At 39.6% G+C, this 27,496-nt stretch overlaps 1 long non-coding RNA gene across 2 annotated transcripts in view; it reads left to right on the plus strand.

The window, feature by feature from the left end:
* The window catches only part of LOC136792417 (uncharacterized), a 342,612-nt gene that overhangs the window by 76,541 nt on the left and 238,575 nt on the right, over nucleotides 1-27,496 (plus strand). The window lies entirely within an intron of this gene.

A 27,496-nucleotide genomic window follows, 5' to 3' on the forward strand; every position in this document is an offset into this window, starting at 1 on the left:
AGCAAGAATTGTCTGTATTTGGGATTTGCTAATACAGAGCATCATCACCTCTGTCCACCTCCAAATGATACAGGACTTCAGGCCACAACGTCACCTGTTGCGGCTGTTTGCTGGGGCTTCTTAAATGCAGAGAGGCCAGACACATCACCAAGAGCTGCACAGAGCCTCAGGGTCCTCCCAGGTAACATTCCAGCAAGCCCAGATTCTGCATCAATTTAGTAGAGCTATTTCACCAAATTTTCAATGAAATCCTAACCCCTGTATGTGAACATCATTATTGCTTTGGTTTAAATATGCACTTGAATACCCCAGGCACCATCAGTGGCCTTTACAGCTTCTGGGTGCTGCTGCCACCTGGTTCCACTTGCTTCTCTGCTACAAAAACAGCCTCAGTCAGTGGATGGTGTGTATGTTCCCACTGCTCCCAGTATTCTTGTTTCTGGGAGTCCTCCCACTCTGTGGTTTCTGGCCAGTGGTGTTTGGATAAATGTTTAATTACTGGCTCTCTGAGGGAGGTGGGGGAGCCCTGATCTGTAGCATTTGCCAGTTTTCATGGTGTAAATACTCCACCATGGCCAATTTCAACCCAACAAAGTGACATCACAGTAGATCTTAGGATGAGATGCACACAATTGGCCCTGAGAGCTGATACACACTGGCTCCAACACACTGCTGCTTTTGGCTGTTGCTTTTTTTTTTTTGACTAAAGCTTTACATTTTCTCCTTCATCCACTTAAAACTACTTATTGTCCTCATTAATAAAGCATTGACCACTTAAAACTACTTATTGTCCTCATTAATAAAGCATTGGCCACTTAAAACTACTTATTGTCCTCATTAATAAAGCATTGGCCACTTAAAACTACTTATTGTCCTCATTAATAAAGCATTGCCCAGTTCTTTCTATTTATAGTCCTCCTGCTGCTGCTATTCCTCTTCTGTCTGCTCCTAGTTCTCCTCCTCCATCTCTCCCTTTTCTCCTTATCCTTTTCCTATATTTAGAATTTTGGGGGTCAGAGAATATTTAAGTGGTACCACCCATTATCTCACTCAGGGGTGTATATTTTCACTCACCACCGTTTAAAAGCACAATGCGTGACTTTATTTATTTATTTATTTATTTTTTGTGGTACGTGGGCCTCTCACCGTTGTGGCCTCTCCCGTTGCGGAGCACAGGCTCTGGATGCGCAGGCTCAGCGGCCATGGCTCACGGGCCCAGCCGCTCCGCGGCATGTGGGATCCTCCCGGACCGGGTCACGAACCCGTATCCCCTGCATCGGCAGGCGGACTCTCAACCACTGTGCCACCAGGGAAGCCCACGATGCGTGACTTTAAATACTCCAAGGTGAATTTATTGCCCATCCTGAGCACACCTCCAGAAATGAACTCAAAGGAAACATGGATCAGAATGCACCGCCTTGGGGTCCCCCCTGCATTTAAATAGATGGCACCTTGCCCAATCCTTTTCCCACATGGTTATGAGAGAGGCAAGCTCAGTTACAGACAGTCGTGGAGCAATGCTCAAAGCCATTTAAGTAATTATATCTTTTGCTTATTGATGCTTTCTTTGCTGTCTCTATACTAGACCTTGGAGCAGGAGTAGAGTGAGAAGAATATCAGTGGAGCATATATATAGTTAATTTATTTGCTTATTTTATTCTTTTCCCTTAATCCAGGTATTCTAGCCTTAGAAAGCCTTGGCTCATCAGAAAAAAAAAAAATTCTGATCCTGAAGACTTCATCTCCTCTTACCTAATCAGTGGTAGATTCATAAAGGTTCATTACAGTTGGTTATTAGGAAAGGGAAAGGGGGTTGACCAGAGAAACAATAGAAATTTCTGGAAGTGTGAGTGCCTGTTTGAGGCTGCTGATCATGATTAATTTAGAGTGATACAAATCTATCCTGCAGGCATGAATAAAGGTAGGGGTGGGGTAGTAGAATTCATCCTAGTTGGTGCAACACATGTCAGCATGCAGGTGAGTTATAGTGATGAGACAGTAAACTTGAAGCAACTCTAATTTACATGAAATATATCATCTAAAACTTTAATATTTTTGTTATGACCAATAACACATTACCAAGTCAAACAACAACAACTGCTAATAACTAATTGTTATTAATAACACATTATTTGTGCCATCTGGCCTTTCCACTCCAGTGCTCAGTGGGTTTTGATGAACATGGCTCAGCATTGCTCTACTAGACTGAAAGTTTGAATCTGAGTCTTTTCATACTTAGTACTGTTGGTCCTACTACACCATAGTATCTTGCTTGTGGATTCTTTGGCTTTACTTTATTTCAGTGTATTTGGAACTATAATATTTTCCACTCTCCTTTGTTAGGGAACCAACGGAGACATTGACAGTCAAAAATCTCTGTTATTGGTGCTTCATTTCCTTACTGTCTACATAAGCAGCCTGGAAGACCAAAGATATTTGGCTACGATATACTTTCCCTTAATGAAGGTCACCAAGAAAACTCACAAGATCTTCCTTTACGTTTTAAATTCCGGAGACGCATGAGACAGTTGTGAAAAATCACTTTAAGTCTGCACTGTTATTAAAGGCAAAGGATGAGGGCATCTAACCAGACTTGTCACCATCATCATAGATGTCAACATCACGCTAGGGCAGAGAGTAAAGGCAGAGAGTTAATTAGGCTTAAAGGCAGTTAGGGGAGTAGGGAGATTTTGTATAAAGCACAATGGCTTTCACTCAGATTGTCCTCATTCTGAAGTTTTAGGGTTTAAAAAGGACTGCAATGTAGGGAGAGTGAAAGTTCTAAAAAGCTAATTAGAGCACTAGGGTACTCCGCTTTGAGGCATATGGTGAGCAGTTAGAGTTGAGGAAAATGACAGCACACACCCAGACCATCTGAGTCAACTTTTGGGGTAAACTTCTGTAAATAAGAGCAACACAGCTGCGTGTGAGGGTCTCCCTTGTCTGGTACACCATGGGGCAGCACAGAGAAATCTAGCAGTGCTGGGTGTCAGACTCTGGGAGATGGTGTCTGGCGTGGGCCACAGAACTTGTATGCTACATGGCTGGGGAAACATCACCCCTCCCCTGGTGTGATCATGGCTTGGGACCCAACAGCAGGATGACGGCAGAATCTTGGCTTCTCTTCCTGTTTTACCTGTTCGCCTTTCTTGGTTGGAGTGAACAAGCTCCAACCCTGGCATGGTCAGAAGGCTGAGTCCCAAACTGTAGGTTTTGTGGGCCAGTGATTCCCAGTCCTGGTTCGCACGTCAGCATCGCAGCACCAGATCAGGGCAGGCTGATTTGACCCCTTGGCTGCAGCTGGTTCTTCTGGTGCTCTGCGGGTGCTCTCCAGGTCACACAGGAGAGAATCAGTCTTACCAGGTTGACTCTTACCTCTATCCCAGCCCATGCAACACAAGAGAAAGTCAAGGTGCTTTTCCCACTTGAAGTCTCTGTCAAAATATAATGAGGCTCAGAACGCTCAGAGCAGCCTGAGTGTCTAGTTGGACGAGCTTATGTGCAAAGTGGAGGCCAGGTATTGCCTGTGCTGCATATTAGCACCATTGCCTGGCGTGATTAGAACCTTTGATGGCTGCAGGGGTGTCTGAACAAACAGCTGAACGATGTGAAAGTAGAAACTTCATGGGAATCGGATTAAAGTTGGACCCATGAGAGGAGAGTGATAGGAAAGAAGTGGTGGTGGTTTTTGTTCCTTTTAGCAGTACTTGTTTAAAAAAATGATGTGAAGGAATTCTTTGATAAATAGGTTTTTAAAGTTAGAAAATAAGAAAAATACATTTTGATAAACACAGAGAACAAAAAGCAGTTCTAATGGAAGCACTAAAACATAATTGTCCAGGAGAAAAACTAAAATGATTACAAGATTAGGGACTTGATCTACCTATTTGTACCTATTTATATATGTCTATGTATCTAATACCTGTACATCTATATACCTATATATCTATATCTATATCTACATCCTCTATATCTATATCTATATATCTCTCTACATACCACCAAACACCTTAATTTTGTTTGGAAATACTCATTTCTTTCCAAATGCCACCTCTGCGATGTTACAAATAGAACACACAGGATTGCTTTCAGTGCCGCTGACCCCAACGTTATCAATAAATTTAACCTGTAAGGAAAATTTACAAGGCAATACCTGCAGGCGTTCACCTTCTCTCTTGACTCTCTTCAGAAACAAGCCTTAAGCACCAACCCTAAACACTCATTTTGGCTTCCTGGCTCCCCAAGGGGCCCATGTTTCCACTGTTCAGATGTTGCCCAGGGTAACGTACTGAGGGAAAAAAGAACTCACTCTGATGGATTTGTCACTTCGCCACAGAAGGTACTCATTCTTCTGGATTTTCAAACCTGTTGGGCTGTCTTATCCAAGCTGTGAGCAATCATACAAGAGTGACCTCAGTTCTGTCAGGGGTCACTACCTCCAAACAGTGAGAACAACCAATTTCTTGGACTAAACCTGTATGACTGGCCAATACCATCTGTTTTTTGAAAGAGAGAGACAAAGTTTTGACCGGGATAGTGAGCTTGTGACCAGAATCCTGGCTCTGGATTGTCTTTTGTTTCCACGAGTACTGGGTGAAGTACTTGTTATTTTTATTTTTGAATTTGGACATTGAGGCACAGTAAGGAGATGCTGGAAGTTGGTTCAATCTCCTTTCAACCTTGTTCAACCAAGTCACTTTGATCAAATCATTTTGACCTCTCTGAGTCAGAGCTTTGAAATGGGGGTAAATATACTTTATCTGGCAGATGGCATCCTTTGAAACATAAAGCCTCAGAAAGTAAAGTGTAAGAACTAGTGAAAAAATCCGGGTTTCTTTTCCTTCTACTTCATTCAGTTTATTCTCTTCTAGTTGGCCCTCTTGACTTTCAAGGTTGGTGGCATCCTACAAACATCACGACAACACATATCCTTGGAATAAATATTAGGTGACACAATCTTAAGGTCAAAACACCTTTATGACTGGATTTTTTGTTGGGTTGTTTTAAGTTCAAAATTTCCAGTTTTAAATAAGTCATACACAGTAGTAGTCCCAAAGAATAAAAGAGAACAGAAAAATTTAAAAAAGGATCTTTGAGAGAATGAGCTAGAAAATCTATGTCATCTTTCCTGCTCATGCACTTTAATAGTAGCAAAAATAGCCTGGGCTTTGTGAAAGGGGAGATACCACGCTATGCCTTCATTCTATCTGGGACAGTTACTCATTAATTCCCTAAATATTCAAGGAGCTCCCACGTACTAAGCACTGTGCTACACACGAGAGGTACAGAAATGTATGAGATCTGTGTCTTCTTTCCAGGAGCTCACAGCCTACCCAGCAAGTCACTTCCACAAGTAATTTATTTATTTTTTTAATTTAATTTTTATTTTATACTGGAGTATAATGGGTTTAAAATGTTGTGTTAGTTTCAGGTGTACAGCAAAGTGATTCAGTTTTACATATGCATATATCCACCCTTTTTCAGATTCTTTTCCCATATAGGTTATTACAGAATATTAAGTGGAGTTCCCTGTGCTCTACAGTAGGTCCTTGTTGATTATATCTGTTTTATCTATAGTAAGGTGTACATGTTAAGCCCAAACTCCTAATTTATCCCTCCCCACCCCCAACCACCTTTCCCCTTTGGTAACCATAAGTTTGTTTTCAAAGTCTGTGAGTCTGTTTCTGTTCTGTAAGTAAGTTTATCTGTATCATTTTTTTCAGATTCCACATATAAGTCATATCATATGATATTTGTCTTTCTCTGTCTGACTTACTTCACTTAGTATGAAAATCTCTAGGTCCATCCATTTTGCTGCAAACACAAGAAGTTTAGACCAGAGCCCTATGTTTAAAACTTTCCAGATTGTTCTTGGGCTGTTTTCATGTTTCCCTGGCAAATCAAGCTTACTTTGCTGTAGCCCTCACAGGTACACTGAGTGCCCCTATTGGCTGAGCTTTCTGTTAGGCATCAAAGAGAGACCAATGAGAAGAGTTAACAGTACCTTCCCCTTCGTAGGAGTACCAAATCCTCCAGTTTAGACTTTTGACCTCCTTCTTCCATATTCTCCTGCTTTGGCCATTACTGTGGTCTCAAGAGCAATATTCTGCCTGGATCAGTTGATTTAAACTATACTATTATTCAGTCTCACAAAGGAGAAAGAATACTTATTAAAAGTAACATAGGGCTTCCCTGGTGGCACACTGGTTGTGAGTCTGCCTGCTGATGCAGGGGACGTGGGTTCGAGCCCCGGTCTGGGAGGATCCCACGTGCTGCGGAGCGGATAAGCCCGTGAGCCATGGCCGCTGGGCCTGTGCGTCCGGAGCCTGTGCCCTGCAACGGGAGAGGCCACAATGGTGAGAGGCCCGCGTACCGCAAAAAAAAAAAAAAAAAAAAAAAAAAAAAAAGTAAAAGTAACATAGAATCACATTACAGAACCATTAGTTTCAATCTTCTTTACTACAAAATCTTTTTCAAGCTCCACTAAAAGTAGTAAAATAGGTTGCTGAGTTATACCTTCTTTCCAACAATCATCAGTTAATTTGCGCTAGAAAAACAGATATTTAACATATTCTTTTATTAAAATTTTACTGTACACCTGCTATCTGTGCCCAAACGCTTTGCTGGGCACTCAGGATTTAAAGAGACCTCAATTTCATTTCCTGTTCTCCAGGGATTTATTAGGAGAGATGGAGAAGTAAATGAAATTCTTAGGGAATGAGGTTTAGAGGAAATAGGAGAATTTCTATGTGGGCTGTCATATTCATGCACATTTATGATCAATTAAGATTTAACCCATGGATGTCTTGGTAGTAATATCAAGCCCAAGAGACAATATCTAGAAAAGTTCTTATATTTTGAGCCACTTCTCCCTTTTGGCTGTAACATAGAGACTTTTTCTCCCTGGCAGTTTATATAGATTTTCAACGTAGTGGATTTTCTGTTAAAAATGGCCCTGGTTTGTCATAGACAAAAATGTACATGTCTCTGTAGGAAATTCTTTCAGTGACTGAAATAAAAACCAGTGCAGTCCTGTTTCATTACTAGTCTGTTGTGCATTTCACTTCTGCCGCTCCCTCAAATACAGTGATATTCAGCCTGTTTTCTTTGAAAAAACTCTCGATATACCATACCACTGTCCCTCTCCTGCAGGTTGAGGAGGTTTCTGCAGGTTTCTCATTCTCCAGTGTATTGTTTCTCTTGGATAATGACGGCTGTATACTTTGTGTTTTTCAAATTCACATTGCTTGGAAGAATGCACATTTCCACTTTCCCATTTTTGATTTGGTGTCTGCAGATAATATGAAAAGCAATTGGATGTTTTAGGCACACAGTAAGATTCAGTGGCATGGCTTTGAGTTAAAATGTTTTCCCTCTCCTTTCTGAATCATGCTTCTCTTGGCAGTCACTAAGATTTGATGAGGAAAAGATGCTGGGCAGCCCTGAAACTGACTGGTACTTTGAATGACTAGGAATGAAAAGTGACAGTTCACTGATCTTTACTGTCTGGAGGAGCTAGATCACTAGACATGCCAAGTCCCTTGAGGAAATGCAAGTCCCTCTCAAACATCATTCCCACCCTTTTTCTGCTTTGGTATCAAGAATGCTTATAAAGGGGAGATTGATTCAAGTTGGGGGAGTAGAAGAACGTGCTCTCACTCCCTCTCGCGAGAGCACCGGAATCACAACTAGCTGCTGAACAATCATCAACAGGAAGATGCTGGAACTCACTAAAAAAGATACCCCACGTCCAAAGACAAAGGAGAAGTCACAATGAGATGTTAGGAGGGGTACAATCACAATAAAATCAAATCCCATAACTGCTGGGTGGGTGACTCACAGACTGGTGAACACTTATACCACAGAAATCAACCTATTGGAGTGAAGGTTCTGAGCCCCACGTCAGGCTTCCCAACCTGGGGGTCCGGCAACAGGAGGAGGAATTCCAAGAGAATCAGACTTTGAAAGCTAGTGGGATTTGATTGCAGGACTTCGACAGGACTGGGGGAAACAGACACTCCACTCTTGGAGGTCACACACAGAGTAGTGTGTGCATCAGGACCCAGGGGAAGGAGCAGTGACCCCATAGGAGACTGAAACAGACCTACCTGCTAGTGTTGGAGGGTCCCCTGGAGAGGTAGGGGGCAGCTGTGGCTCACCCTGGGGACAAGGACACTGGCAACAGAAGTTCTGGGAAGTATTCCTTGGTGTGAGCCCTCCCAGAGTCCACCATTAGCCCCACCAAAGAGCCTGTAGGCCCGTGCTGGGTCTCTTCAGGCCAAACAACCAACAGGGAGGGAACCCAGCCCCACCCATCAGCAGACAAGCAGATTAAAGTTTTACTGAGCTCTGCCCATCAGAGCAACACCCAGCTCTATCCACCACCAGTCCCTCCCATCAGGATGCTTGCACAAGCCTTGTAGATAGCCTCATCCACCAGAGGCAGACAGCAGAAGCAAGAAGAACTACAATCCTGCAGCCTGTGGAACAAAAACTACATTCACAGAAAGATAGACAAGATGAAAAGGCAGAGGGCTATGTACTAGATGAAGGGACAAGATAAAACCCCTGGAAAACAACTAAAGGAGGTGGTGATAGGCAACCTTCCAGAGAAAGAATTCAGAATAATGATAATGAAGATGATCCAGGACCTTGGAAAAAGAATGTAGACAAAGATCAAGAAGATGCAAGAAATCTTTAACAAAGAACTAGAAGAATTAAAGAATAAACACCTAGAAGAATTAAAGAACAAGCAAACAGAGATGAGCAATACAATAACTGAAATGAAAACTACACCAGAAGGAATCAATAGCAGAATAACTGAGGCGGAAGAATGGATAAGTGACCTGGAAGACAGAATGGCGGAATTAACTGCTGCAGAACAGAATAAAGAAAAAAGAATGAAAAGAAATGAAGACAGCCTAAGAGACCTCTGGGACAACATTAAATGCACCAACATTCGCAGTTTAGGGCTCCCGGAAGGAGAAGAGAAAGAGAAAGGATCTGAGAAAGTATTTGAAGAGATTATAGTCAAAAATTTCCCTAACATTGGAAAGGAAATAGCCACCCAAGTCTAGGAAGCGCAGAGTCCCAGGCAGGATAAACCCAAGGAGAATCATGCCAAGACACATAATAATCAAATTGACAAAAATTAAAGATAAAGAAAAATTATTAAAGGCAACAAGGGGAAAATGACAAATAATATACAAGGGAACTCCCATATGGTTAACAGCAGATTTCTCAGCAGAAACTCTACAAGCCAGAAGGGAGTGCCATGGTGTATTTAAAGTGATGAAAGGGAAGAACCTATAACCAAGATTACTCTACACAGCAAGGATCTCATTCAGATTCAACAGAGAAATCAGAAGCTTTGCAGACAAGCAAAAGCTAAGAGAATTCAGCACCACCAAACCAGCTCTACAACAAATGCTAAAGGAACTTCTCTAAGTGGGAAACACAGAGAAGAAAAGGATGTACAAAAACAAACCCAAAACAATTAAGGAAATGGTAATAGGAACAAACATATCAATAATTACCTTAAATGTGTATGGATTAAATGCTCCAACCAAAAGACACTGGCTCTCTGAATGGACAAAAACAAGACCCATATATATGCTATCTACAAGAGACCCACTTCAGACCTAGGGATACATACAGACTGAAAGTGAGGGGATGGAAAAAGATCTTCCACTCAAATGGAAATCAAAAGAAAGCTGGAGTAGCAATACTCATATCAGATAAAAATAGACTTTAAAATAAAGGATGTTATAAGAGACAAGAAAGGACACTACAAAATGATCAAGGGATCAATCCAAGAAGATATAACAATTGTAAATATATATGCACCCAACATAGGAAGACCTCAATACATAAGGCAAATGCTAACAGCTATAAAAGAGGAAATCGACAGTAACACAATAAGAGTGGGGTACTTTAACACCTCACTTACCTCAGTGGACAGATCATTCAGACAGAAAATTAATCAGGAAACACAGGCTTTAAATGACACAATAGACCACATAGATTTAATTGATATTTATAGGACATTCCATCCGAAAACAGATTACACTATATACTCCAGTGCGCACGGAATGTTCTCCAGGATAGATCACATCTTGGGTCACAAATCAAGCCTTGGTAAATTTAAGAAATTTGAAATCGTATGAAACATCTTTTCTAACCAAAATGCTATGAGATAAGAAATCAATTACAGGGAAAAAAAACCGTAAAAAACACAAACACATGGAGCTAAACAATATGTTACTAAATAACCCAGAGATCACTGAAGAAATCAAAGAGGAAATCAAAAAATACCTAGAGACAAATGACAATGAAAACATGACAGTAAAAACCTATGGGATACAGCAAAAGCTGTCCAAAGAGGGAAGTTTATAGCAATACAATCCTACTTCAGTATACAAGAAAAATCTCACATAGACAGTCTAACCTTACACCTAAAGGAACTAGAGGCAGAAGAACAAAGAAAACGCGAAGTTAGTAGAAGGAAAGAAATCATAAAGATCATAGCAGAAATAAATGAAATAGAAACAAAGAAAACAATAGCAAAGATCGATAAAACTAAAAGCTGGTTCTTTGAGAAGGTAAACAAGATTGACAAACCTTGAGCCAGACTCATCAAGAAAAAGAGGGAGAGGACTCAAATCAATAAAATTAGAAATGAAAAAGGAGAAGTGACAAAAGACACCGCAGAAATACAAAGCATCATAAGAGACTACTATGAGCAACTCTGTGCCATTAAAATGGACAACCTAGAAGAAATGGAAAAATTCTTAGAAAGGTATAACCTTCCAAGACTGACCCAGGAAGAAATAGAAAATATATAAGGAAAAGAAATGGGACCTAATGAAACTTAAAAGCTTTTGCACAGAAAAGGAAACCATAAACAAAATGAAAACACATCTTTCAAACCAGATCAACATGCAATTTTTTCTCTTTTGTCTGTGCAATGTGATTTTGCTGGGCTGAATCAACAAAGGCAAATTTTAAAAAGTTTCCTTTTAAATTCAATCTTCCTCTTTATCATTCAAAGTAATATTTTTGTCTAACATAACTCAGTTCTTTCCTTTCCCTTCCCTTCTTCCTTCCCCCTTTCCTCCCTCCCTCTCTCCCTCCTTCCCTCCCTTCCTTCCTTCCTTCTTTCCTTCCTTCCTATTTTTCACCCAACTTTACTGAGGTACAGTTTACATACAATAAAATTCACTCATTTCAAGGCATAGCTTGTTGAGTTTTGGCAATTTTAAACAGTCATGTAACTACCATTACAATCAACATATAGAACATTTTCATCACTATAAAAAAGTATTCCCATGCTTTTTTGTATACAATCCCCTCTCCAAACCCCTGGGCTTAAGCAGCCTTTGATCTGCTTTATGATATTGTAGCTTTTCCTTTTCTAGATTTCACATAATTATTGTCATACATTATAGTCTTTTGTTTCTGGCTTCTTTCATTTGTCAAAGTATGTTAAATATTTATCCATATTGTTGCATGAATTGATAGTTCATTCCTTTCTATTGCTAATATTCCATAGTATAGTTATACCACAATTTGTTTATCTGTACACTAGTTGATGTGTATTTGGTTACTTTAAGTTTTGGCTGTTATAAAGCTTTTCTGAACATTTATATAAAAGTCTATCTGGATTTTTCATTTTTCCTGAGTACATACCTAGGAGTGGAATTTCTGGGTCAGTGGAAAGAACACATTTAGCTTCATAAGAAACTGCCAAGCTATTTTCCCAAGTGGCCTCTCTTTTTTTTCAAGCCCGTCAGAAATTTTGAAAATTCCAGTTTCTAACATACTTGTTAACACTTGGCAGCATTCATTAGTCTTTTAAATTTTATTTATTATTTATTTAGGCTGTACCAAGTGGCTTGCAAGATTTTAGTTCCCCAACCAGGGATTGAACCCAGGGCCAGACAGTGAAAGCACTGAGTTCTAACCACTGAAATACCAGGGAATTCCCAGTCTTTTTAATTTTAGACAATCTAGTGGGTATGTAGTGGTATGCCACTGTTATTTTAATTGTACTTCCCTGATAACTAGTGATATTGAACATCTCTTTATGGGTTTACTGTTTATTTGTAAATCTTTTTATTTGAAATGTGTTCAACTATTTTGCTCATTTTTAAAAACTGGGCTGTTTTTCTTTTTATTATTGTGTTCTAAGAATTCTTTACATATTCTGCCTAACAGTTCTTTGTGAGATAAGTGTTTTGCAAATATTTTTTCTCAGTTCATGGCTTCTCTTTCCATTTTTTAAACTGTGCCCCTAGAAGGACAAAAGTCTTTTAACTTTGACAAAGTTCACTTAATCTATTTTAGTATGTTTCATGATTTTTTTCCTGTTTAAGCACTCTTGCCTAATCCAATGTCACAAAGATTTTCTCCTATGTTTTCTTCCAGAAGTTTTATTTTAGATCTTCGAATGAGGTTCATGATCCGTTTGACTTAATTTTTGTGCATGGTTTGAGTTCATGTTTAAGGACAACTTTTTTATATATACAAAATCACCAGCTTTTCCAGCATGCTAGTTGAAAAGACTGTCCTTTTCCCATTGATTCCCTTGGCATCTTCATCAAAGTCAGATAACCTTGTAGGCATGGATCTATTTCTTGGCTATTTTATTCCATTGATCTAAATGTCTGTAATTATTCCAATAGCATATGATCTTGATTAGTGCAGTTGTGTACTATGTCTTGAAGTCTTCCAGTCTTGTTCTTTAAAAAAAATGGTTTGGTTATTCTAGTCCCCTTGCCTTTCCATACAGATTTTGGAATTAGTTTGCCATTTCTTCAAAAAAGCCTACTGGCATTTCTATTGAGATTGAGGTAGAATTAAATCTAAAGCTGAATTTGAGGAGAAAGATAATTTTAACCATAGTGAGTTTTCCTTAATTACATTTGCTGTCTTCCAAATTACTCCAGGTGACACTTTTGTCAGTTTCTGGTGCTACTTAACATAAATAACTCTTTTTAAGCTTATCTATATAGCAGCCTCTTTATTGTGTCTCCAGCCTCGACAAACACTTCTCTTGCTAAGGCCACGTTTGAGATTTTTACAGATTCAGCACTCTGTGTACCAAATTTTGTCAGTTTTCTCTTTCTGAATAACAAAACACCAAACAATTTAGTGTCTTAAAACAGCAACCATTTATTTACGTACGTTTCTTTGGGTCATTGTTTTGGGCTGTGCTCAACTGGGTCATTGCTTTGGGTTCTTCTCATCTCAACTGGAGTTACTCAGGCAATCGGTTATCTGGTCCCTCAGTGGGGGCTGAATGGTCACATGGTTGGCATTTAATGTTGGCTGACAGCTGGGTTGCCATGTACTCTCTCATTCATAAGAAGGTTAGATTGGGCTTCTTCACGTGGTGACAGCAGCATTCCATGAGAGAGCAGAGGCCATGCTGCTTCTAGAGACAGAACTCCCACAGTGGATCTTCGGCCACATTCTATTGGTAAAGCAAGACACAAGGCCCACCCCAATTCCAGAGGGAAATAGACTCTGCCTCTTAATTGGAGGACTAACAAAGCCACGCTGAAGAGAAGTGTGATGCTGGAATGAGAAGAATAATTGCAGTGACCTGTGCGAACAATCTACTAGAGAAGCTTGATAAATATGTTTTGGTATAAGGGAAATAAGCTAACACTTAAGTATCTAAAATATAAATTAAACTATCTAGCCAGTATAAACATCATTTTAGATTTGATTGATAAACCTAATGAAAAAAATCTCAACCACTATATAGTTTTTTTTTCTTAATATATACTTCCATTTCATTATATGTGGCTTCTGAGTAGCACATTGGCTATTTTATACTTAAAAAATTCTTTCTATAGCAGAACACTTTCAAACTTTCTAGAATGAAATATTACCTTAAATTCCATTACATATATTTTCCAAGAATGTTATTGGTGCACAATGCAATGAATGGGACTTAAAATAACAGAAATAACATGACTTCAGTGAAAAAAATTTAAGGAGCGTACTTTAGTAAGAAAAAGCTATTGAAAACAGAATTTGTACATTTTCGTTTAAGTGGTTATAAACGTATTGGCTTACATTATTTAGAAATATCTAAGGTCTATAAGATAAACTAGATTGAATAGTCAATAAGTAAAGGTTTTTAATAAGCCATTATAATTAGAATATTTTCATCAAGAACAGGCCCTCTGTTGTAATTCATGGTTATTATTATGTACATTACTCAGTGGAAAATATTTTATGTTCTGTAATAAAAAATTTTAGCTTTGCTAAAATTGATGAAAAATTCTTTTTCATCTTTTATTGCATACTTTTAACAACCATCAACTGACTCAGGAAAGGAAAGGTAGCATTTTTTACTTGACTTATTATACTACCTATAACCCAAATTATTTTCTTAATGATTTTTAGTGTTGGTTTTTTAATTTAGGTTTTTGAGAGTCTAACCATGTTAGGCTCAGTGGAATTTGCATAGATATTGGAAGAAAATTAATATTCTCAATTAATTCACACTTTTGGTCAAAATAATGTCAACATTTTCTATATATTAATAAGTTGATTTCAGTTTCATTTTGCTTATTACATTTCTTTAACACTTATAAAAGGTCTATTTTTATCAGACTAACTCTGCTATTAATTTTTAGAAAGATAAGTGGCATACTGTCTGTGAATTACATCTATATTTTTAACAAATATACCTATAATTTAATCACAAACTATTTTGTCTTAATTACTTCCTGTTTTTTGACCTTAGAATGCAAAAGCTTAAACTCTAATATTCTCTCAGTAATAAGAACAAATATAAAAAATAATCCTGATACTTCTGGAAGAGTCAACACATCTTGTCACAAATTTTGAATTACAGAGTTCAATTCATCAACTTTAGGCTCTGATTTCTATAGCACAACCAAATAATAGTAACTATTATAAACAAACCTTATAATATTTTAATAGTATGATATATTATAAAATTCCTTGGAAACAGTCTAAGATATGATTTCAGTAATAGATGCTTAAAGTCTAGTGTGGAAGAAATTCAGTTCATGAGAAATTACAGCCAAGTTGGTCCTTTGAAGTGATGTGGTAGTTTGCATGGTTATGTTAAAAAAATAAGGACAGTATTTTAAATTAATTAAGACTAAAATTAATGGCCAGAGTTTCTACTTAATCTTCCAAATTTAACACACATCTGCACCATGTTAGCTTCATGCCCTTAATTGTTCCTGATGTTCTTGTTCATACACTTATTGGCCTGATATGTAGCCAAAGCAACTTGGACATGTTTTTAGTATCATGGGATAGTTTAATTTATGTTTCTTGAAGGTTCAAGGAAATTGGTGGCAGCTGCTTTTCAAGCTATACTCCCTTGACGTAGCACACTTTCTGCTTCCAAATTCTTGACTTGCAGTCTTTGGCTATAGACACTGGCTTCCTATTTGAAGGGATGGTTTCCAAAGTGTCAGACTCCTGATTAATTTATATATTGCTTTATTCAGATGTCTTTTCAGATTTTTCATCTCACATGATCTAATCTTATTACTCCAAAATCATGAAAATATTCCTAACCCACTGAAAGGATTAATGTGTGAATCACTGACTGTGAAACATAGCATATATATATATATATATATATATATATATATATATATATATATATATATATATAACCTCACTGAATACTTGACTCATAATAGACTAACTGTCCATCAATATAATTCTGCTCTATTAAGTTATTACTGAGAAACATCAAATGGCTTAAATCTTGTGTCAGAAATACAGAGGTGGTTTCATGGCTCCCAGGAATATTCTAGAACTTTGGTAACTCTTCAGCAATCACTGCTCTAACAGCTAAGCTTGTCTGCCACCTGGGCAAATTCATGGCATGGAAGGAGCAGTCATTGCCCCTTCCATCCCCACAACAGTCATTTCCAATCAATCATGGCACTGTCTCTGACTGAGCCCAGAAACAACCACGGAATTCTCTGAAAATACAGTGTTCCAGGAGCCACAACCAATTGATTTGAGTTGGCATGAGATTTGAAACCTATTTGTCATTTTCGACTTAGTTTAGCAGACTAAACGTTTTGCAACCTTGACGCAGCTTAGAACCTTGTGTATAATGACACATAATAACTACTTGTCAATTGATGTTTTTGAAAATATTATGAATATAGATTGTGACTATTGTTATATTACTCTGATAATATCAAAGATGAGTCCTTGGAGGGGAGAAAGTTTTTGCCTAGTTCAACATATTTGTAAGAAATAGAGAATTGTTATTTTTAGCTATGTATTGCTCCATTTTGTTTCAAAATTTTGCTAATTTAAAATGTGTGTTTTCGGGCTTCCCTGGTGGCGCAGTGGTTGAGAATCCGCCTGCCGATGCAGGGGACACGGGTTCGTGCCCCGGTCTGGGAAGATCCCACATGCCGCGGAGCGGCTGGGCCCGTGAGCCATGGCCGCTGAGCCTGAGCGTCCGGAGCCTGTGCTCCACAACGGGAGAGGCCACAACAGTGAGGCCCGCATACCACAAAAAAAAAAAAAAAAAAAAAAAAAAAAAAAAAAAAAAAAAAAAAAAAAAAAAAATAAAATGTGTGTTTTATCTTGCTCATACTTTGGATAGTAAAAAATATGAGCTGTCTTCGTGGTATCTAGCAGATGTACCCAAATCCCTGCACTGCTGCAAGTTGTGTGACTAACTGCAAGTTGTCTCCTTCAATTAATTAGCGGGAAGTTGATGACAGCAGTTGTCTTTTTGCTCCAGTGAGGCAATCTTTCAGGATGAAATTCTGGCGATGTTACCATGATTAATAGCAGACTTGTTTTTCTGCCTCTATTTACCTATTGTGAGGGACATTTGGGTTCATTAAGGTTGAGTTTCTACATAAGCAGCAACTATCGATAAGTCTTAAAGTGACATGGATTTCAAGCAGGGCTACATGGCTATGGTGATGTGCTTTGTCCAAAACAGCAGGTCAAGTAAGTGCCCTGGCTGCCAGCTGGTGAGATGCGAGAGGCAGATCATTATGCTTTTGTAGTGGTACCTGTCTATCTCTCTCCATTTAAAAATCAGAATATTATTTTTCAAATTGGATAGGTAGATGGCTGGTCACCTTATAGATTTAATCCAGTCCCACATGAGAAATAACTTTAAAGATGAATTCACCAGGTACAGTTATCAACGAGATGTTCTTCATGCAAGAAACTGATGCAGGGTTAGGAGCAACAGGTCTTGAATGTAGCAATAGGAGGAAACAAAACAAGACATACACACATAAACCAGTTGGTGGTGTTAAGGAGGAAAGCTATGGTTTCACTATTACTTTATTCAGTCACATGTAAAAGGCAAATCTAAGATGCAGCCCATCTTATCTAATCACCTAGGACAGCACAGTGGAAGTTTCCACAGCCAACCTCAGCATGAGAATTGGGTGATACCTGTAGGATTCCACATGGAATCTGGAACTTTTCTTTGTTTTAGATATTAGAAAAAGGCATTGGAAATAAAAGAGCTAGCCATAAATGGAAGGTAGGGACATCTTATATGGTTTAGGAGCAAATATTCTCCTTGACTATCAGTTTCTCCTAGCCTGCCATAAAGAGTCAACTGCCTCGGAAAAATTACTTTTAACATATGGGAACAAGGAGGTTTCACAACTTCTGTGTCTTTGGTTTAATCATAAAACCTACCTAGTAAACCCATTCACTACTGAAATCGTTTTCTAATACGTTGCTACAGATTGTTGATTCATGTGTTTTACTGTCTCCTCTCCTTTGTGGGTGAACAATTGGTTAATTAAAAAACAAGTCGTATAGGACAGGTAAAATTTGCTCATTCTACAGTGGTGTTTGGAGGTTTTAATGACTTCTCATAGTTGTAATACAGTACAAATTAGAATATATTTACTACCACAGCTTGCCTATTTCATAGCAGACTGTTTTCTCTCTGAAGGTAAAATTCAGACATTTTTCTCACAGAAGCTCATGCATATGTCCTGGTAAATATTTTTTTCTTATTTTTTATTTTTATCTCTCTTTTTTTAAAACTGAATTAATTGTGCTGCTATCACATCATCTTCAATATAGCCCAACACGAACTTATTTTTCATTTTGAACTACGATCATCTCTCATTTCCTGTCTCTGTCAGTGGTACAAACATTTCTCCATGTATCTGAGTTTGAAATTTTGTTATTTTTCTTTCACTGGTAATTATCTATTGTCTCTCATTCTACTCTTAGCACTCTTGTCTCAGTTTGAAATAGCTTCCTCATTCTCTTATGTATTTGTTACCATCTGGCGTACATATTACTTGTCTCTCCCAACTAGATTATAAACTCTTTGAGTGCCAGGACCCTGTCCATGTTTCATACCTCTGTATTGCAAGGACAAGAACAGTGCCTGGCACACAGATATTTATCATTCAATGAATATGTGCTGAGGGACTTCTCTGGTGGTCCATCGGTTAAGACTCCACACTCCCAATGCAGGGGACCAGGGTTTGATCCCTGGTCAGGGAACTAGATCTCACATGCCGCAACTAAGACCGGCGCAGCCAAATGAAAAAACGTTTTTTTAAAAAACAGATAATAAATAAATAAATATGTGCTGAAAGGGTGAATGAAAAGTAGGTCATCACTGGATAGTGGTTGAACCCAAATCTGAATTCTGTTCTGCATTCACTGTCTCCCAAATACAGTGGTTTTCCCTTATCTGCAGTTTCGTTTGCTGAAGTTCCAGTTACCCATGGTCAACTGCAGTCTGAAAAATATTACATGGAAAATTCCAGAAATAAACAATATATAAATTTAAAGTTCTGCGCCATTCTTAGTAACATGATGAAATCTCACACCGCCCCTTGCCCCCCACATCCTGCCAGGGATCCCGGACCACCTACATTGTCTGCTCCTGACATCTAACCATATGTCATGGATCAATGACCCAGGATCACCCAAAGCAGGCAATCCTCTGAAGCATCACCAAAAGGTCAAAAGTAGCCTAATGTTACATCACAATGCTTACGTCATTCATGTCCCTTCACCTCATCACGTAGGCATCTTATCATCTCGCATTATCACATGAAGGCCGTACAGTACAATAAGATAATTTGAGAAAGAGATCATATTCACATAACCTTTATTACAGGACACTATTATGATTGTTCTACTTTACTATTAGTTATTATTGTTAATCTCTTACTGTGCCTAATTCATAAATTAAACTTTATCATAGGTTATGTATGTATAGGAAAAACCATAGTATATATAAGATTTGGTACTATCCACGGTTTCAGGCATCTGCTAGAGATCTTGGAATGTATCACCCGTGGATAAGGGGGGACCATTGTATTACTTAAATACTGATTTATGACATTCATCTTAGAAAGTGAAACTCCTTTTTGATTCTAATCGTCTGTTACATTAAATATAAATATGTACATATATATTATTTTCAGCTACTTTAGAATTATGTCCTCACCCCACTTAGTCAACTTAATTTTCTTTTCTTTTTTAACATCTTTATTGGAGTATCATTGCTTTACAATGTTGTGTTATTTTCTGCTGTATAACAAAGTGAATCAGTTATACACATACATATGTCCCCATATCTCCTCCCTCTTGCGTCTCCCTCCCACCCTCCCTATCCCCCCCCCTCTAGGTGGTCACAAAGCACAGAGCTGATCTCCCTGTGCTATGCGGCCGCTTCCCACTAGCTATCTATTTTACGTTTGGTAGTGTATATATGTCCATGCCACTCTCTCACTTTGTCCCAGCTTACCTTTCCCCCTCCCCGTGTCCTCAAGTCCATTCTCTAGTAGGTCTGCGTCTTTATTCCTGTCCTGCCCCTAGGTTCATCAGAACCATTTTTGGTTTTTTTTTTAGATTCCATCTATATGTGTTAGCATACGGTATTTGTTTGTTTTTCTCTTTCTGACTTACTTCACTCTGTATGACAGTCAACTTAATTTTCTACTGCTCCTCAACCACTTAAAAAACTATGATATTGGGCTTCCCTGGTGGCACAGTGGTTGAGAGTCCGCCTGCCGATGCAGGGGACGCGGGTTCGTGCCCCGGTCAGGGAAGATCCCACATGCTGCGGAGCGGGTGGGCCCGTGAGCCATGGCCGCTGAGCCTGCGCGTCCGGAGCCTGTGCTCCGCGACGGGAGAGGCCACAGCAGTGAGAGGCCCGCGTACCACAAAAAAATAATAATAATAATAAATAAATAAATAACTGTGATATCATTTATACGTGGAATCTAAAAAAAATGATACAAATGAACTTATTTACAAAACAGAAATAGACCCACAGACAGAAAACAATCATGGTTATGAAAAGGGGAGGGGGAGGGATAAATTAGGAGTTTGGGATTAAAATATACACACTACTATATATAAAATAGATAACCAACAAGGACCTACTGTATAGCACAGGGAACTCTACTCAGTATCTTGTAGCAAACTATAATGGAAAAGAATCTAAGAAAGAATATATATATGTACACACACATATATATCAATATATGTAACTGAATCACTTTGCTGTACACCTGAACCTAACACAACATTTTTCAATTAAAAAAAATAGTGTCCCCACTGTCCAGAGAACACATCATGTTTAGCCACACCGTTGCCTATGCTCTTTTCCCCTAGGACTGGAATCCTCTCCTTTCTGTGTATTTAAGTTCTACACAGTCTTCTAGACGCAAACCACTTCCACTAACTATGAAGCCTTTTTGCACTACTCACCGATTTCTCTTCTGAACTTCTCTGGAGTAGACACTCAATGTTATATAAATTTTAGCACTGAATTATATTATGACATACACATTACTCACTGTAAAACAGTATGCTTATCTCATCTCCCTTTAGATATTATTTCCTTTAGGCAATACTTGCTAAACGTCAAAAAAGCAATCAAAATTCTGGGCTGAGAAATGCACAATAAATCACCAAGAGATGGACATATAATACATCCATATTTTTATCCACTAGTGTTCTCTTACATTTCAAGTCTGTATATTGAAATACTACTGTATGCTTATTTGTAGCTGAGTTCTTGCTGATGAACGTGTACAAAAAATAATTTATTATGTCATTTCCTCAATATTTTTCTCTTCCTTTAAGTTTAGAATATCTTAACTATATTATTGTTCATCTGCCAGGCACTCAACAAGACATTCCCAGGGATACCTTTGGCCTTTTCCCATTTCTTTGACTCCTACCAATCACCTCCCAAATTCTATCACTTCTACCTTGGGAATCTGTGATAATTATAATATGATAAGAAATATATATTTGATCTTCATCCCCAGTTTCCTTCACAGAGCTCCTTATAAAACATTTAGAATTTCCTGAGTGATAGAAAGAGCAACCTGTTTTATAATTTATAATAAACCCCTTTCAACCACATCTGAGTTTATGTTAATGAAATGACTCTTGAAGGATGGGGGCTGCTTGCTAGAAGAATCAACCATGGATTAGAGGGCTGCAAGTTTCAACCCCATCCCTGACCTCTGGGGAGGGGAGAGGGACTGGGGATTGAGTTAGACGTCAATGGCCAATGATCTAAATTGTGCCTAAGTAATGAAATTAACATAAAAGCTCTAAATAAAGAGCTTTGGAGAGTTTTGGGGTTGGGAGGATGGGATACCCCAAATTCCACAGAGACAGAAACTCCTGTGATTGGGACCCGTCTAGACCTTGCTCTATGTACCTCCTCATCTGGCTGTTATTTTTCTTCTTCATAATATTCTTCATAATACACTGGTAAGAGCAAATAAAGTGTTTCTCTGGGTTCTCTGAGCCATTATAGCAAATTATCAAAGCTGAGGAGGGAGTTGTGGGGACTCTTGATTTGGACAAGTTGGACAAAACTGTGGGTAACCTCGGGACCCACCACTTGCGTTTGTCATCTGAAGCGGGGTGCGGTCTTGTGGAACTGAGCCCTTAACCTGTGGGTTCTGCACCAACTCCAGGTAGTTAGTGTCAGAATTACTCAATGTGAGGAAAAAGGCGACACATTTGGTGTCAGAAGTGTTGTGTGTATAGAAAGGGTTTTCTTTTAGAAGCACTCTTAACTGTCTTTCTTTCTCTCCTTTCCGACTTACAGTGCTAGTGCAGGCTTTATTATATTTTTTTCTCACCTGTTTAAAACTTCCTCAGCTAGGGGACTTCCCTGGTGGCACAGTGGTTAAGAATCCTCCTGCCAATGCAGGGGATACGGGTTTGAGCCCTGACCTGGGAAGATCCCACATGCCGGAGAGCATCTAAGCCCGTGTGCCACAACTACTGAGCCCACGTGCCACAACTTCTGAAGCCCGCATGCCTAGAGCCCATGCTTCGCAACAAGAGAAGCCACCGCAAGAAGCCCACGCGCCACAACGAAGAGTAGCCCCCGCTCGCCACAACTAGAGAAAGCCAGCATGCAGCAATGAAGACCCATTTTATTAATTTAAATAAATTAATTAATTTTTTTAAAAAAGAAAAAAAGAACATTGCAATGGGAAGGAAGTCCCCTCCCCTTAAAAAAAAAAATAAAGAACTTCCTCAGCTAGTGTTTAAACTTCTAAGCTTGCAAATGCCCCATTCTATCTTCATATCTCCTCTCTCATCATCCTGTCAGGTTATGCTGATCTCAGAGGAGAACACCCCATTCCCAACACACTATGATTTTTTTGTCAAACCATGCATGCCTTTGCTTTTCTATCCTCTAGTTATCCCCTCTACTTTTAAAAAATTGTTAAATATCTGATTTAAGATGTATCTAAAACATATTCTCCTCAGGGAAGTTTTCCCAGATTCCTTTTGAATCAGAGCCCGATATATGGTGCTGTTTCTCTCTTAGTCAGGATTCACAGTTCCAGGAATAAAAAGGATGAAAACGGGAGTGGTACCACCTACTATGACCCTTAGTGACCCATTAGCAAAATTTTTGCTTCCCGTTCCTGTGACTTTATGCTCTTTTGGCCTAGAGGTATTGGTTCCAGAGGGAGAAATGCTTCTACCAGGAGACACGACAAAGATACCACTAAACTGAAAGTTAAGACTGCCTGCTGGCCGCTTCAGGCTCCTCATGTCTCTGAATCAATGACATGGAAGGGAGTTACAGTGTTGGTTGGGGTGATTGATCCTGACTACCAAAGGGAAAGTGGGCTCCCACTCTATAATGGAGGTAAGGAGGAGTATGTCTGGAATATAGGAGATCCCTTAGGGCGCTTCTTAGTATTACCATGACTGTGATTAAGGTCAACGGAAAACTGGAACAACACAATCCAGGCAAGACAAGCAGGGATAGACCAATCTTGTCTGGATTGGGCTGTTGCAGTTTTTCAGACAGCACTGTACCATTTCTCCTGAAAAGCTTTGGTGATCAGTGTTGTAGTATCCATCTTGGAGAAACTTTCTGTGCTAGAATTTTATAGCCACCAAAAGCAAGGAGGTAAGGTGCTTGCTAGGATCAGCGATCTTTTTTGCCTGAGGGAATCCTGCTTGTCCTTGGGGGGTTTCAGTATTTAAGGAAAACCGTCTTAGGCTAAATGTAAAATGGGATGTAAATAATTTTCTGCTTTTTTTGTGAGTCATATTTACTTTGTAAAATATTACATTCTAAAAAAAAAAAAAAAATTAGTAATCATCCAGACCCTTCCAGATTGAGGGTTTGGGTCACCCCACCAGGTGAAGACCCATGACCAGCTGAGGTGCTTGTTGAAGGTAAAGATGACGCAGGCTGTGTACTCGAAGAACGTAGCTGTAGATACCACCACATGATCAGTTACAGAAATAAGGACTGAAATTGTCATGACCATTTCTTCCTTATTTTGTTATGATTACATTTGTGTGTATATACGAAACCTTATGGTCCTTCGTCTCCTCCATGTCCTCTGCCTGCCTTTTGTCTGTACAAAATCTTTAGCCAAAGAATAAGTTTAATCAGAGAAGTGAGAAAATGCAAAAGCAAAGGAAAACAGTCAAACAGGACAAAATAACAATAGTTTAGTCCTTAAACAAAGTCAGGGACTTTAGTTCCTTCTCAGGGGCTATAGGTAATATTCTGAGCCATAACCTGAGCTGTTTTATAGATACTAAAACCCCTGCCAGGTGGAAGAAGTTAACTAGATGATGACCAGACTATAAGCCATGACATAAGCTGCCACAATTCCGAGAACTGGCCTCAAAGAAACGGGAACAAACCGACGCTGGAACAAAAGACTAACTGTACTGAAAACAATCAAGATAACACTGATCAGACCACTGCATGGCCAGTTTCAAGACGACTGTCAGAGCTGACTGTGCTGTTTCTGCATGCAGCCCCCTCCCTCCATCTACAAAAGCTTTTGCCCACCGATTGTCAGTGGCGGGAGTTGGCAGTTGGACAGGAGTCTGCCCTCTCCACTGGTTGCCGGTCTCTGAAATAAAGCAGACTTTTATTTCCACCAGCCTTACCTCTTTATTGGCTTTAGAGCCATGACCACCTGGACCCTACTTTCAGGAACATATATACATACATTTAGCAAATATTTTTGTTTCCTTTCCTCTCAGTCTCTTATGTAAATAAGATGTATAAGATGTATTGACCTTTTATCATATTAAAATATTGTTAATTTTACATCATAGAATTTAAGTGCCAGGATATCAGGAGAAGAGTAAATATCATTCAAAGACTTTACCTCCTCTTATGGAGAAGGGATTAGTGTGTTTTCAATTGTACACAGCATAGTTACACGTTTGGTGTGATTAAGACCTTGTTATTGTCTTTATTGGAGGTTAAGTGTGGTTTAAGGAGATGTGTGTAGGTGTAAAATTGACAAGGGGTGGACTTATGGTGGTTAATTTCATGTGTCAATTTGACTGGGCAACCAGATGTCCAGATAGCTGGCAAAACATTATTTTTGGTTCGTCTTCAGGGGTAGTTCCAGAAGAGATTAACATTTGCGCTGGTGAACTGAGTAAAGCAGATGGCCATCCCCAAAGTAGATAAGCATCATCCAATCCACCGAGTGCCCAAATTAGAACAAAAGCCCCAAAAAAAGCAAATTTACTCTCTCTTTCGGCTTGAGCTGAGACATTCCTCTTCTGTTCTCAGGCGTTTGTTCTTGCTCCTTTGGCTCTGTGACTCAAATCAGATTTACACTGTCAGCCTCTCCCAACCCCCTCCCCCTGAAGCACACCATCAGCTTTCCTGGTTCTCCGGCTTGCAGAGAGTAAATCATGGGACTTCTTGTTTTTCATACCCACATGAGCCAATTCCTAGAACATATCTCCCTCTCGCTTTCTCTTTTTTATTTAAAAAAAAATTGAGGGGGGGGGGCATTGCACGGCATGTGAGATCTTAGTTCCCCAGCCAGGGGTCGAACCCACACCCCCTCCACATTGGAAGTGCAGAGTCTTAACCACTGGACCGCCAGTAATCTTTCATATTACTTTATTATATTTATATTATAGCTCTTCTTATGTTTTATTGTAGTCAATTGCTTATATGTCTCTCTCCCTGCAGGACTCTGTCCCCTGTGGAGTCCACTGGAACTTAATTTTGCTAATTTTAACAAAATTACCTGGAACACTGACTGGCTATGCAGGGGACACTTTTTACTGTATCACTTGCCTGTCTTCTCAATTCTAGCTCAGGCCTCTACTAGTGATGATGAAAGTGTGTGATGTAATTCATACACGGCAAAAAGTTAGTCACGTGTTCTTTTCAGTTTCTGTTCAGTGTTCACAAAATTGTACCATTTTCCCAGTTCAAGAAATCCTCTTCAGGCTCCCCTGGTGGCGCAGTGGTTGAGAGTCCGCCTGCCGATGCGGGGGACGCGGGTTCGTGCCCCGGTCCGGGAGGATCCCACGTGCCGCGGAGCGGCTGGGCCCGTGAGCCACGGCCGCTGAGCCTGCGCGTCCGGAGCCTGTGCTCCGCAACGGGAGGGGCCACAGCGGTGAGAGGCCCGCGTACGGCCAAAAACAAAAAACAGAAAACAAACAGGGCTTCCCTGGTGGCGCAGTGGTTGGGAGTCCGCCTGCCGATGCAGGGGACGCGGGTTCGTGCCCCGGTCCGGGAGGATCCCACGTTCCGCAGAGCGGCTGGGCCCGTGAGCCGTGGCCGCTGAGCCCGCGCGTCCGGAGCCTGTGCTCCGCAGCGGGAGGGGCCACAGCGGTGAGAGGCCCGCGTACCGCCAAAAAAAAAAAAGAAATCCTCTTTAACAGTCCCTGCCATTGTCTGCCTTTAACTACATCTCACAGATTTTGCATGGTCACCAATACCTTATCTGTGGGGCATCCCTGAAACTATGCAGCAGCACTGGAACCAGCAGAGAGAATTTGACCTTCATTGGGAGGAAATTGTTATTCAAAATTCATGTGAACTCATCTAAGATTAAAACCCACCAAAACAGAACTACCATATGACCCCGCAATCCCACCACTGGGCATATACCCTGAGAAAACCATAATTCAGAAAGTCACATGTCCCCCAATATTCATTGCAGCTCTATTTACAATACCAGGACTTGGAAACAGCCTAAATGTCCATCGACAGATGAATGGATAAAGAAGATGTTGTACATAGATATAATGAAATATTCCTCAGCCATAAAAAGAAATGAAATTGGGTCATTTGTAGAGACGTGGGTGGACCTAGAGTCTGTCATACAGAGTGAAATATGTCAGAAAGAGAAAAACAATTATCGTATATTAATGCCTATATGTGGAATCTAGAAAAATGGTACAGATGAACCTATTTGCAGGGCAGGAATAGAGATGCAGACATAGAGAATGGATGTGTGGACACAGAGGGGGTGGGGAGGGTGGGATGAATTGGGAGATTAGGCTTGACATAAATACACTACCATGTGTAAAATAGATAGCTAGTGAGAACTGCGGTATATAGCACAGGGAGACCAGCTCGGTGCTCTGTGATGACCTAGATGGGTGGGGTGGGGGTGGGGAGGGAGGTCCAAGAAGGAGGGACTAGTATATGAATACTTAGAGCTGACTCACTTCATTGTACAGCAGAAACTAACACAGCATTGTAAAGCAATTATACTCCAGTAAAAAAAAAAAATCCACCAACAATTTATAGGAAGAAGAGGAAATCCCACCAATTTATAATTATCAATTTCCAATATCTACTTCACTTTTCCATATCAATTCATAAATGTCAATGTTCTCCATCAAATAGCATGTCTCAAATATGGTTAGTGTAGGAAAGTGTCTGTTTTCTGCCGTATTTTTCTGGCAGGACAAACTCCCGTTAACTGAGAGGTCGGTGAAGATCCTTACTAACATTCTTACTAGTTTTCTTCTCATAGACACTTTTCCTGCTTTAGTGTGAGTCCTCCCATTGCTTCCTTGATGAGGAAAGCCTCTCCACCTTGGCCCTTCTTTTAAACCTGTTATTTCAGGGAGTTGTGGGGCTTCACTTGATTTTCTACCTCTCTGCAAAAGGGAGTGCCATGCTCTTTATAATCAGAATTCTGGGTTCAAGAGGGTAATGCTGGAAAAA

Source organism: Kogia breviceps, chromosome 13 (assembly GCF_026419965.1).
Source record: "Kogia breviceps isolate mKogBre1 chromosome 13, mKogBre1 haplotype 1, whole genome shotgun sequence".
Classification (NCBI taxonomy): Eukaryota; Metazoa; Chordata; class Mammalia; order Artiodactyla; family Physeteridae; genus Kogia; species Kogia breviceps.